Source organism: Phyllobates terribilis, unplaced genomic scaffold, assembly GCF_046119375.1.
Source record: "Phyllobates terribilis strain yellow unplaced genomic scaffold, ASM4611937v1 Scaffold_5__5_contigs__length_657084704, whole genome shotgun sequence".
In the NCBI taxonomy this organism is placed as follows: Eukaryota; Metazoa; Chordata; class Amphibia; order Anura; family Dendrobatidae; genus Phyllobates; species Phyllobates terribilis.
Window position 1 is genome coordinate 168153540 of NW_027362765.1, and position 12304 is coordinate 168165843.

Below are 12304 nucleotides of genomic sequence, written 5' to 3' on the forward strand. Positions count from 1 at the left end.
AATCATTGGTAGTGACTTTGGGGTCTAGTATTTAAAGGAAATCTGTCACCAGATTTTTGATAACCTATATGAGAGTGGCATAATGTAGAGACAGAGACCCTGATTTCAGTGATGTGTCACTTACTGAGCTGCTTGCTGTCATTTTGATAAAATCACTGTTTATCTGCTGTAGACCTAGCAGTGCTCAGAATGCTGAGTTCTGTATAACCCCGCCCACACCACTGATTGGCAGTTAGCTGCTTATGCACAGTGTACACAGACAGCAAGCCAATCAGTGATGGGGACTGGGTTGGACTACCTGGCAGCAGGTGTACTAGTCCTCTAATGATAATCTTCTGCTGATAAAACAGTGATTTTATGAAAACTACAGCAAGTAGCCCAGTAAGTGACACATCGCTGGAATCAGGGTCTCTGACTCTACATTACGCTGATCTCGAATAAGGTGGCAAAAACTGGTGACAGATTCTCTTTATTGTATCGGCTTTGCATCATCCTTAATGTTTTTGGAGTCTGATTAGGCTGAATCCGATTGTGGTAGGGCTTTTTTTTGCTCATGTGTTTATTTTAATCACCGATAGATGCTGATTAAAAATGTGTGACTTATGGTGATTTATAGTTTGTGACTTATTTGACATTGTTCCTACATAATAAAATGACTTTATATACTGTATATACACATACACATATATATTTCAAATATTGCTTCCTTAGTTTCTGTATAGGTGGTATATGTTTACTTGGAAGGCTCTTTTTGTAGTTTTTATGTTGCTGACAGTTGTCCGCCAAGCTGCACTTGAACACAAGAGCCATACTAGCACAGAATATGACCCAGGCCTCATTCACCTAACTGCAATCAGCATTACCTCCAAACTATAGATAAAGATCCATATTCCCTATGGAAATAATATGCACACAGCAGGGCAGCAACGAAGGCATTGTCCATGAACTGGGCATAGTGTTATTAGGAGGAGAGATATCCTTCTTGCACAATGCTGACAAAGCATATGCCCATTATGGCATTTACAGTACCGCCCACTGGTTGATACGCTGGCATGGAATAAAGCATACATTAGTGTAAAATCACACTATGAGCACATTCAACTCTCACTGTGCCCTATTGTTTCAAGGACCACGGAAGAGTTATGTCTTATAATGACGTTTACCCTGCTTGTGTAAAATCTGATTTTTATGAGTGCAGACTGTAAGTACCGCCATGCCACACAAAGAGGAGCAATGTCGGAAGCTGGGACATAAAACCCCTGCACACAAACACAAAAACAACAGCGACGGCAGAAACAAAGGCAAAGGCCCATCTACCCAGCCTGTTTAGTGTTAGTTTTGTTGAATATTCATTTATTTTACTTTACTCACCTATATAACGCTATTAATTCCACAGCGCTTTACAGACATTATTGGCACTGTCCCCATTGGGGCTCATAAACTAGATTCCTTATCAGTATGTCTTTGGAATGTGGGAGGAAACTGGAGAACATACAAACTCCTTGCAGATGTTGTATTTGGTGGGATTTGAACCCAGGACCCCAGCGCTGCAAGGCTGCAGTGCTAACCACTGAGCCAATATTGGGTGCAAGACCCTGGACACTGACCTGAGGTCCACTATACAAAATATAAGGAACGCAGGCTGCACCCCAAATAAAATGTGCAGACGAGTGGGGGTACTTTATTGATCGCACAGGAGACCATCCGCAACCTCATCAGGAGCATGCCCAGGCGTTGTAGGGAGGTCATACAGGCACGTGGAGGCCACACACAATACTGAGCCTCATTTTGACTTGTTTTAAGGACATTACATCAAAGTTGGATCAGCCTGTAGTGTGTTTTTCCACTTTAATTTTGGGGGTGACTCCAAATCCAGGCCTCCATTGGTTAATAAATTTGACTTCCATTGATGATTTTTGTGTGATTTTGTTGTCAGCACATTCAACTTTGTACAGAACAAAGTATTCAATGAGAATATTTCATTCATTCAGATCTAGGATGTGTTATTTGAGTGTTCCCTTTATTTTTTTGAGCAGTGTATATATTTATGGGACTAAAAGTGCACCCAACTTTATACAACAGAAAACAAGAAACAAATATTTACTTAGAATTAAAAGGGTATTTCTATCTCCAAGATCCTATCCCAATATGTAGTAAGTGTAATAATAATAATATTAGCAAATACCTCCAATTAGAAATGTAGTATAGTTTTTCTGATTCACTATGGTGCTGATTCGCTATGGTCATGTGCAGGCATTGCCTCTTGTGGGAGGGCATTCCACATTCTGACTGCTCTAACTGTAAAAAAAACATTTCTTTTTAGCTGTTGGAATCACCTTTCTTCCTCACCTTATGAATGCCCCCTGGTACTTTGTTAGATTTTTGGAATGAATGTCATGTGCCAATTCTTTGTATTGACCACACATGTATATACATATAAATCAGGTCACCTCTGCGGTGTCTTATTTCCAGGGCTGTGGAGTCGGAGTCGGAGCCCATTTTGGTGGAGTCGGTATAAAATGGACCAACTCCGACTCCTAAACTATATAATAAATTGGGTACAGTAGCTCAATGCAGATTGTGGGGAATATTTTTTCATAAGAATTTGGGAAAGTTATGAAACTCCCTATAAATGTCTGTCCTATTCCTGATCTAAGGGTCTAGACTTTTAGCGGAGATGAATCTGTGCTACAGTAAATTTATCACTTAAACATGAGCCATGTATGAGGGGGTCGGAGTCGTGGAGTCAGTGTCATGGAAATTGAGGAGTCGGAGGTTTGGCTTCCCGACTCCACAGCCCTGCTTATTTCGAAACTAAACAAGCAAAATTTTTCTAATCTCTCATTATAGGAGAGATCTTCCATCCCTGTTTACCTATATAATTCTACAAAATTCCAAATCGGAGTAACACTTCCAAAGTTAAAAATTTAAATCTTTATTGATTACATAATAAAATGTCAGACAATAAAAAGTCAATAAAAAGAGAGACATCACACAAAAACAAGCATCACACAGATGATCAATGAACAATTTTTGAATTAAAGGACAGTGCCTAATTACATTCTTCCTTGCCTATTCAAATTTGAGAGTCTATATAGAGGCTTGTTCTACACCTCTAAAATACATATATTATAGAAATATTCTTAAAAATATATATATTTTTTTTCTTCTGCATATACTCTGGCTGTCATGAAATTTATCTAGGAGCACATCATGTTCCTCTATGCATATTATTACATTTTTGGATACAATGATGGAATATAATCAGGCACTGTCCTTTAATTCAAAAATTGTTTATTGATCATCTGCGTGGTGCGTGTCTTTGTGTGATGTCTCTCTTTTTATTGACTTTTTATTGTCTGACATTTTATTATGTAATCAATAAATATTTACATTTTTAACTTTGGCAGCGTTACTCCGATTTTGAATTTTGTAGGATTATACTGTAATTAGGAGTGGCCATTTAATTGTTGGGTCATTCATAGGTATTTCTGTTAATAACCAAGTTACCACAATTGAACGAACTCTAGCTTTCCAACGTCATTTTTAAAATCTGAAGCCCAAAACTGGATCCCATATTGAAGATTTAGCTTTATAAGTGATTTATTGAGGGGTAGAAAAATATTCAAAATTGAGAGTCCTCAGTGGTTGATACCTTTTAAAGGCAAAATTGATTTTCTATCTACTGGCTAACAGAGTACAACGATATACAGTAATTTTTCCTGATATAGAATATATGTTGGGATCACAGGATTTTATCTGTCTTTTTATACAGCCTAAAATCTTGTCTGCTTTTGCAGCTGCTGCCTGACATTGAGTACTGCTGCTTAGCTAACTTGTAACCAGAGTACCCAAGTTCTTCCCTTGTTCTGTAGTCCAGAGTATATTTCCATTCAATGTATATGCAACAATAGGATTACTCTGTCCTAGGTGCATTACTCTACATTGATCAACATTAATGGCAGTAGATAAAGTAAGGAGGCAAAAGTCATACACAGTGGCATGTAAAAGTTTGGGCACCCCTGGTCAAAATTAAAGTTATTGTGAACAGTTAAGCAAGTTGAAGATTAAATGATCTCTAAAAGGGCTAAAGTTAAAGATGACACATTTCCTTTGTATTTTAGGCAAAAAAATATATATATTTTTTTCATTTTTTACATTTTAAAAATGACAAAACGGAAAATGGACTGATGCAAAAGTTTGGGCACCCTGCATGGTTAGTACCTGGTAGCGCCCCCTTTTGCAAGTATCACAGGTTGTAAACCCTCTTTGTAGCCAGACAAGAGTCTTTCAATTCTTGTTTGAGGGATTTTCATCTATTCTTCCTTGGAAAATTCTTCCAGTTACTTGAGAGTCTGAGGTCGTTTTGCATGCACTGCTATTTCGAGGTCTAGCCACAGATTATTAATGATGTTCAGATCAGGGGACTGTGAGGGCCATTGTAAAACCTTCAGCTTGCACCTTTTGAGGTAGTCTATTGATGTGTGTTTAGGATCATTATCCATTTGTAGAAGCCGTACTCTTATCAACTTCAGCTTTTTTACAGATGGTGATATGTTTGAATAAAGAATTTGTTGAAATTTCATTGAATCCATTCTTCCCTCTACCCGTGAAATGTTCCCCATGTCATTGGCTGCAACACAGCTCCAAAGCATAATTGATCCACTCCTATGCTTAATGGTTGGCAAGATGTTCTTTTCCTGAAATTTTGTGCCCTTTTTTTTCCTCACATACCAAAGAGTTCTATTTTAACCTCATCAGTCCACAGGACTTGTTTCCAAAATGCATCAGGCTTGTTTAGATGTTCTTTTGCATACTTCAGGTGCAGAATTTTATGGTGAGGACACAGGAGAGGTTTTCTTCTGATGACTCTTCCATGAAGGCATATTTGTGAAGGTGTTTTTGACCAGTAGAACCATGTACCACAACTCCAGATCTGCTAAATCTTTCTGAAGGTCTTTTGCAGTCAAGCGGGGATTCTGATTTGCCTCTCTAGTAATCCTACTAGCGGCTCTCACTGAAATTTTGCTTGATCTTTCAGACCTTATCTTGACCTCCACTTTTCCTCTTAACTTCCATTTCTTAATTACGTTTCGAACTGAGGAAACGACAACTTGAAAACGCTTTGCTATCTTCTTATAGCCTTCTCCTGCTTTGTGGGCCTCCACCATTTTCATTTTCAGAGTACTAGGCAGCTGTTTAGAAGAACCGATGGCTGCTGTTTTTTGGCACAAGGTTAGAGGAGGCTGGGTTTTTATTAAACTGGGAAATTTGCATCATCCGGCCTTTCCTATTGATGATAGTGACAAAGCCATAACCCTAACAGGATAATTAAGGTCTGAAACCTTGGTCAAAGTTATCTATTGGCTCAGTGGTTAGCACTGCAGCCTTGCAGCTCTGGGGTCCTGGATTCAAATCCCACCAAGGACAATATCTGCAAGGTGTTTGTATATTCTCCCCGTGTTTGCGTGGGTTTCCTCCGGGTTCTCCGGTTTCCTTCCATACTCCAAAGACATACTGGTAGGGAATGTAGATTGTGAGCCCCAATGGGGACAGTGCCCATAATGTCTGTAAATTGTCTGAATTGTAAAGCGCTGCGGAATATGTTGGCACTATATAAATAAAAAGATTATTATTATTATTTTTTTTTTTCCTAAAATACAAAGGAAATGTGTCATATTTAACTTTAGGTTTTTTAGATATCATTTAATCTTCAACTTGCTTAACTGTTCACAATAACAGCACAATAACAGTAATTTTGACGAGGTGTGCCCAAACGTTTACATACCACTGTACATCTCAGAGGTATTATCCACTCTTTTACAAGCAACAAACACTTCACATTTACACTCTTAGACCATGTTCACACAGACAGTTTTTCACGTGGAAACTGCTTAAGGAAACTCTTCATTTTTGAGTAGTTTTTGGAGGAGTTGTTCTGTTTGCGAAGCGTTTTCTGAAGTGACTCTAAGGCTATGTTGACACGTTGCGCTTTTGCTGCGTTTTTTTCTGCAAGAAAACCTGCTCTCTTGGCAGAAAAAGAGGGAGCATCAAAAAATTTTCAGGTTCTCAAAGTTGAGCTTTGCTTCCACCACAGAAGCATGAACACAGGTCACCAATGCAAGACATATGTGAAACCATATTAACCATATTAACCAGAATTACAAATGTAACAGTGGGGGAGGTGAATTGTTCAGGAATAGTTTACTTAAGACATTGGCAGAGCATTGAGTTTGTAGGACACTGTTTACTTTCACACTTTTGTCTGCCATTGAGTTGTTAAATTTCACACCTTGTTTGGCCACAGGTATTGTTCAATCTCACACCTTGGTGAGCCAATGTTTACGTTGTACACATCACTAATGTAATTAAACTGTACTAATCCTAACTGCCATCTCAGGTGACAAAGACAAGATGGTAAAGTTGGGAAAGTCACAAAAATAAATGTGTTTCACATACTGCTGTATTTGCTTTTTTTCACTAAAAACACAGCAAAACCTGAAACATGCGTTTTTTCCAGCGTTTTTTCCACCACCCATTGCTTTCAATGAAACGCTGAAAACACGCTGAAAGAAGTGACATGCTGCATTCTGCAAAACCCAAGGTTTTGCACAAAATACTAAGGACAAAAAAAACAAGCTGAGTGCATGAGATTTTTGAAATCTCATAGACTTTGCTGGACTGAAAGGGCAAGTGAAAATATGCCTAAAAAAAGCATAAAAAAGCAACATGTGAACATAGCTTAAGAGATTTGGGTGAGTTTTTTTTCCTGAAGCGTTTTTGTTTTCTCCTGCCGTTTGATTGGACAGTGCTTAGTTGGAGCAGAACGCATCAGGAACAGCTTCACACAAAAGATATGTACTTTTTGTTTTCCATTGAGCATTTTTCAAAATCCTTTCAAGACACTCGTAAAACCCTCAGTGGATTTTCCATAGAAATTAATAAGAAGAGTTTACAAAAGTTTTTGAAGAAGTTTTTGCAGAAGGATTTTGGAGTGAATCGGCGCCAATCGTAACTGAGTGGCAAGATGCAATATGTTACATATACTATGGAATAAAGAACTCTGCCATTATGTTGCAGGCAGATGTTGAATGCAATAAAAAGTAAGTTTGCATTAAGAAAGATACATATTGTTTAAACATCAGCCTTTCTTAACCATTTCTTACCCATTGTCATAAAAAGTACGTAAAGCCACTACTGTTTCTGCTTTTTTTCCCAGGGGTTTCTTATGAGCAAATTTTCTATGGAAATGTTCTTTAAATATATACAAAAAATCAAAACAGTAATCACAGTCAAGTGACACGTTAGTACACAAAGTTCTCATTGTGGTTGTGCTGCACCATAAGGCAAAGTGGGAATATGGCTTTTGAAGCATATACAGGTGCATCTCACTAAATTAGAATATCATCAAAAAGTTAATTTATTTCAGTTCTTCAATACAAAAAAATGAAACTCATATATTATATAGAGTCATTACAAACAAGAGTGATCTATTTCAAGTGTTTATTTCTGTTAATTTTGATGATTATGGCTTACAGCCAATGAAAACACAAAAGTCATTATCTCAGTAAATTAGAATACTTTATAACAACAGCTTGAAAAATGTTTTTAAAATCCGAAATGTTGGCCTACTGAAATGTATGTTCAGTAAATGCACTCAATACTCGGTCGGGGCTCCATTTGCATCAATTACTGCATCAATGCGGCGTGGCATGGAGGCGATCAGCCTGTGGCACTGCTGAGGTGTATGGAAGCCCAGGTTGCTTTGATAACAGCCTTCAGCTCGTCTGCATTGTTGGGTCTGGTGTCTCTCATCTTCCTCTTGACAATACCCCATAGATTCTCTATGGGGTTAAGGTCAGGTGAGTTTGCTGGCCAATCATGCACAGTGCTACTGTTTATAAACCAGGTATTGGTACTTTTGGCAGTGTGGACAGGTGCCAAGTCAGCAGACTTCCCCATGATTGTGGAGCCTACTGAAACAGACTAAGGGACCTTTTTAAACGCTTAGGAAGCCTTTGCAGGTGTTTTTTGTTAATTATTTTAATTTACTGAGATAATGACTTTTGTGTTTTCATTGGCTATAAACCATAATCATCAACATTAACAGAAATAAACACTTGAAATAGATCACTCTGTTTGTAATGGCTCTATATAATATATGAGTTTCACTTTTTGTATTGAAGAAATTAAATAAATTAACTTTTCGATATTCTAATTTAGTGAGAAGCACCTCTATGTACTGTATACATATATACAGTACAGACCAAAAGTTTGGACACACCTTCTCATTTAAAGATTTTTCTGTATTTTCATGACTTTGCAAATTGTACATTCACACTGAAGGCATCAAAACTATGAATTAACACATGTGGAATTATATACTTAACAAAAAAGTGTGAAACAACTGAAAATATGTCTTATATTCTAGGTTCTTCAAAGTAGCCACCTTTTGCTTTGATGACTGCTTTGCATACTCTTGGCATTCTCTTGATGAGCTTCAAGAGGTAGTCACCGGAAATGGTCTTCCAACAATCTTGAAGGAGTTCCCAGAGATGCTTAGCACTTGTTGGCCCTTTTGCCTTCACTCTGCGGTCCAGCTCACCCCAAACCATCTCGATTGGGTTCAGGTCTGGTGACTGTGGAGGCCAGGTCATCTGGCGTAGCACCCCATCACTCTCCTTCTTGGTCAAATAGCCCTTACACAGCCTGGAGGTGTGTTTGAGGTCATTGTCCTGTTGAAAAATAAATGATGGTCCAACTAAACGCAAACCGGTCACACTTTTGTTAAGTATATAATTCCACATGTGTTAATTCATAGTTTTGATGCCTTCAGTGTGAATGTACAATTTTCATAGTCATGAAAATACAGAAAAATCTTTAAATGAGAAGGTGTGTCCAGACTTTTGGTCTGTACTGTATATATATATATATATATATATATATATATATATATATATATATATATATATATATATGCTTGATGTGTATATATATAAAAATTTAAATTGAAAATAAATAAATATGAATAAATAAAAAAGACAACAACATCAGAACAGAGACTAACTGTACAAAATATAAAAGGGTATCATATCAACAGGGTAAAACACAGCTGTGAACATCTCCTACATTGTATTCTTTTGGCTATGCCACATTTGAGTTTCCTTTTAATATCTTAATTTCAATAGCAAAATAAATAAATTAATTAAAAACACGATAAAGAAAAAATAAACTGCACTAAAAATGTAGCTTTTGTTTTATGGGTTAATCAGCTGCACTCAACATCTGAGCATCGATGGGTTAGCACAGCATTGCACTGGGACGGGACGGCTACCACAAAAGAGACTATATACATGTAGGCATAGTATGGCCTGCGAGGCCGGCCGTACACACAGCCCTAGATAGAGCCGTCAGCCTTGTCTCCTATAGGCCACCATAGAACTCTTAAAGTGTGAGAGAATCAGGGGTTCGTTGAACTGTCAGCACGACGTAGGCAACACAGCCAGCACCTCGGTAATATTACACAATATATTAGCAGTCATGGTTTTTACAACAGGAAAATCCCCAGGCTTCAGGCCGCAGGACGGCACGCTCAGTCCTTCGGCAAGGCCGTCAGTGTCACATGTGCACACAACGTCCCAGCATTGTGAACATCACACACCACAAGATATTGTTTCCGATTCAGCCTATCTTTTCGGGACTCTGAGACCTCGAGGCACTCTCTCCCTGCGCCAGAAAGATCCACACCCCCTTCTGCGAACATAACACACAAATCACGACAGCTGCCTGCATGACCGAGTGCCAACACCACTTCAAAAGCCACCTGCAGGACACACTGACACGCGGGGCGACGAACACTGGCCACGCAGGAAAAAGTCACCTACCCGAGAGGCGACAAACAAAGAGAGCCAACGCCGCATGTATATATGTACATCTATAGGTGCCCAGGAACACGTGATAAGACGACGGATCATGCTGCTCAACTCTGCAGCATCGACATGGCCACGAACAAAAAAAAATGCAAATGTGAAAATAAAAAAAATTTATAACAGTAATGTAGGCTGAATAAAAACCTAGGTCCATCAAGTTCAACCTTTCTCCCCCAATTACAAAAGTCACCAGCAGAAAAAGTAATATAATACATTGATCCCAGGACTTGGTAGGATAAATGTACAGTGTCAAGGGGCATGGCAGGGTTAAAATTGATGACACGGAGATGTTATTGAAGGGTGTCACTGGGAGAAAGCAAGTCTGACACACGCAACTGAAAAACCATGCGCTGGCATGGAGGCCTAAAGCTTGCATAATAGTAGTTAAAACAACATATGCCAATGCTAACCCGTTCTGACACATGGAAATGGGGGGATCCCAGAGGAAGAACCTGACTTTTCATCATATATAGATAGATTTATGCACTTGATCGCTTTAAGAGACAGACATTATCGAACATATCACAGAGACGGAGGAGAAAAATCGTCATTTTCGTATTAATTTAATCAGATTATGTGATTTGCTATTTCCCTAGCTTGCGATGCTCTGTTCCCTTTAAACAACATACACAAATATCAATGACTTGTATAGAAGTTGCTAAAACTATATGGATGTAGGAAATATACAACCAATATGACAGATCAAGAAAATAAAATGCAATGTAAGGGGGTGGCCACCATGGAATTGGTGAAGGTATAGGGGTAGCGGTGATATCTGCAGCCAGCCATCCTACGCCTGCACACAAATAATGCACTAGACTGGAGTGCCTTATTGCAAGTCAAGGGGGAGAGGAGGACACGGCCTATGCACTGTCAGCATTCACAGGGAGTTAACCACTTCTCCACCTCAACTACAGGCAGCCTTGAACAACCTTGCTAAGATATCACACAGTCAACACAGAGAGCGGCCTTGTCTGTGAATGTGTGCACATTATAGAAATGTCGCCAGACAGCAGACAAGCAGTTAACAGTCAGTGAAACCCTTTATACACTCTAAGGAAATGCTCAGAGCGAGGAGCAACTCTATGTAGCACCCCAATAATAATCCCCCCATAAAGAATTACACCAACAATTCCATTCAAAAAGACAGGAACTGAGTGTAGGAGGGGGGACCCTATAACACATTGTATCCAGCCGCTTCCCCCCATAAAGTCAGTCTAGAAATATTCGGAAAGGGGGGTGGGGATTGTTTATGATTAGGATAAAAAAAAACTGGGGGAGAGAAGCTGTGAACCAGGACACCCCCTTCTCTTTCTAACACTGTGCTGGCCTCCACCATGCCTCACGCCCCTTCTTGCAATATATACAGGCCTTATGCTCCAGCAGGAGAAGGGTTAAGCAGGTAGGGCTCTGAAGACATGACCTTATTACAGTAAATAGCCATACAACACCATACAGACCCCCATGTGCAAGTCTACAGGACCACTCACCTCTCTGCAAAGAAAGCCTGGAGGACTTAGATCCCCCTCTTCTGTGGGACTGAGTGCAAGCCAAATTATATGTGTGCAAATAGTGGTATCAGGAAGAGGGGTGCAGGGCTCCGGCTCCCCTAATTCTCCCCCCTAGACAAGCCCAGGATCTTGAGTGGAAAGCAAGTAATAGTCTGCGAATCCCAGTATTATACGCTTAAGTTTCTTTTTAGAAGGGGTGGGGGGTTTATTCCTGTCTGTGTCTCTCTTTCTTCTCTTCCCTCCGTGTGTCAGGAATACAGACAGAGAGGAAAGGGGAAAAAAATCTAGTTATACTCAGCTCCTCCCTCTCTATCTGTGTATCATATCCTTTAAATACAGTATGGCTGCTATGCAGCACCCCCTGGAGGACTCCTGGCCTACAGCACCTTCCACCATTGAATGGTTTGCCATCGCTTTGTGAGAAGTGCTAGCTGCGTGCTCCAGATGTGATGTGCGGAGCTCATCTGCCAGACTCCAGCCTCCCCCTAACATCAGTGACCGCAGATACCTGGACCATACATCCCATCTCCCCCCTCGGCTCTACACTTAATATACCTAGAAAGAAATCTATGAGGCGATGAAAAGTATTCACCCCCCTCCCTCACCCATAGATGCGTCTTATTGTGTATCACTGAATCACAGTGGACTAATTAGGAATTTTGCAACAGATCTCATCAAAGTCAGAACAAGTCTGTACAAAATGATCTACACTCATTACACAGAGCTAACGAATGATTAACCACATACATAAGAAAGCTGAAAAATCACTCAAGCGGTTAGTTGGATGGCCATATATTAATGCAAAAAAATTATAATACAAAAAAAGGGTAAATCACTTTTGTGACCACACTACCCACTACCGGT

The 12304-nt window shown here is 39.4% G+C and overlaps 1 protein-coding gene across 2 annotated transcripts in view; it reads right to left on the minus strand.

Annotated features, from left to right (window-relative positions):
* Positions 1-11733, minus strand: part of THRA (thyroid hormone receptor alpha) — a 168020-nt gene extending 156287 nt beyond the window's left edge. For both annotated transcript variants that reach the window (XM_073683385.1, XM_073683384.1), the window contains exon 1: positions 11420-11733. The gene's annotated coding sequence lies outside the window, so the exon portion shown is untranslated. The remainder of the gene's footprint in view (positions 1-11419) is intronic.
* Between the last annotated feature and the right edge of the window lie 571 nt (positions 11734-12304).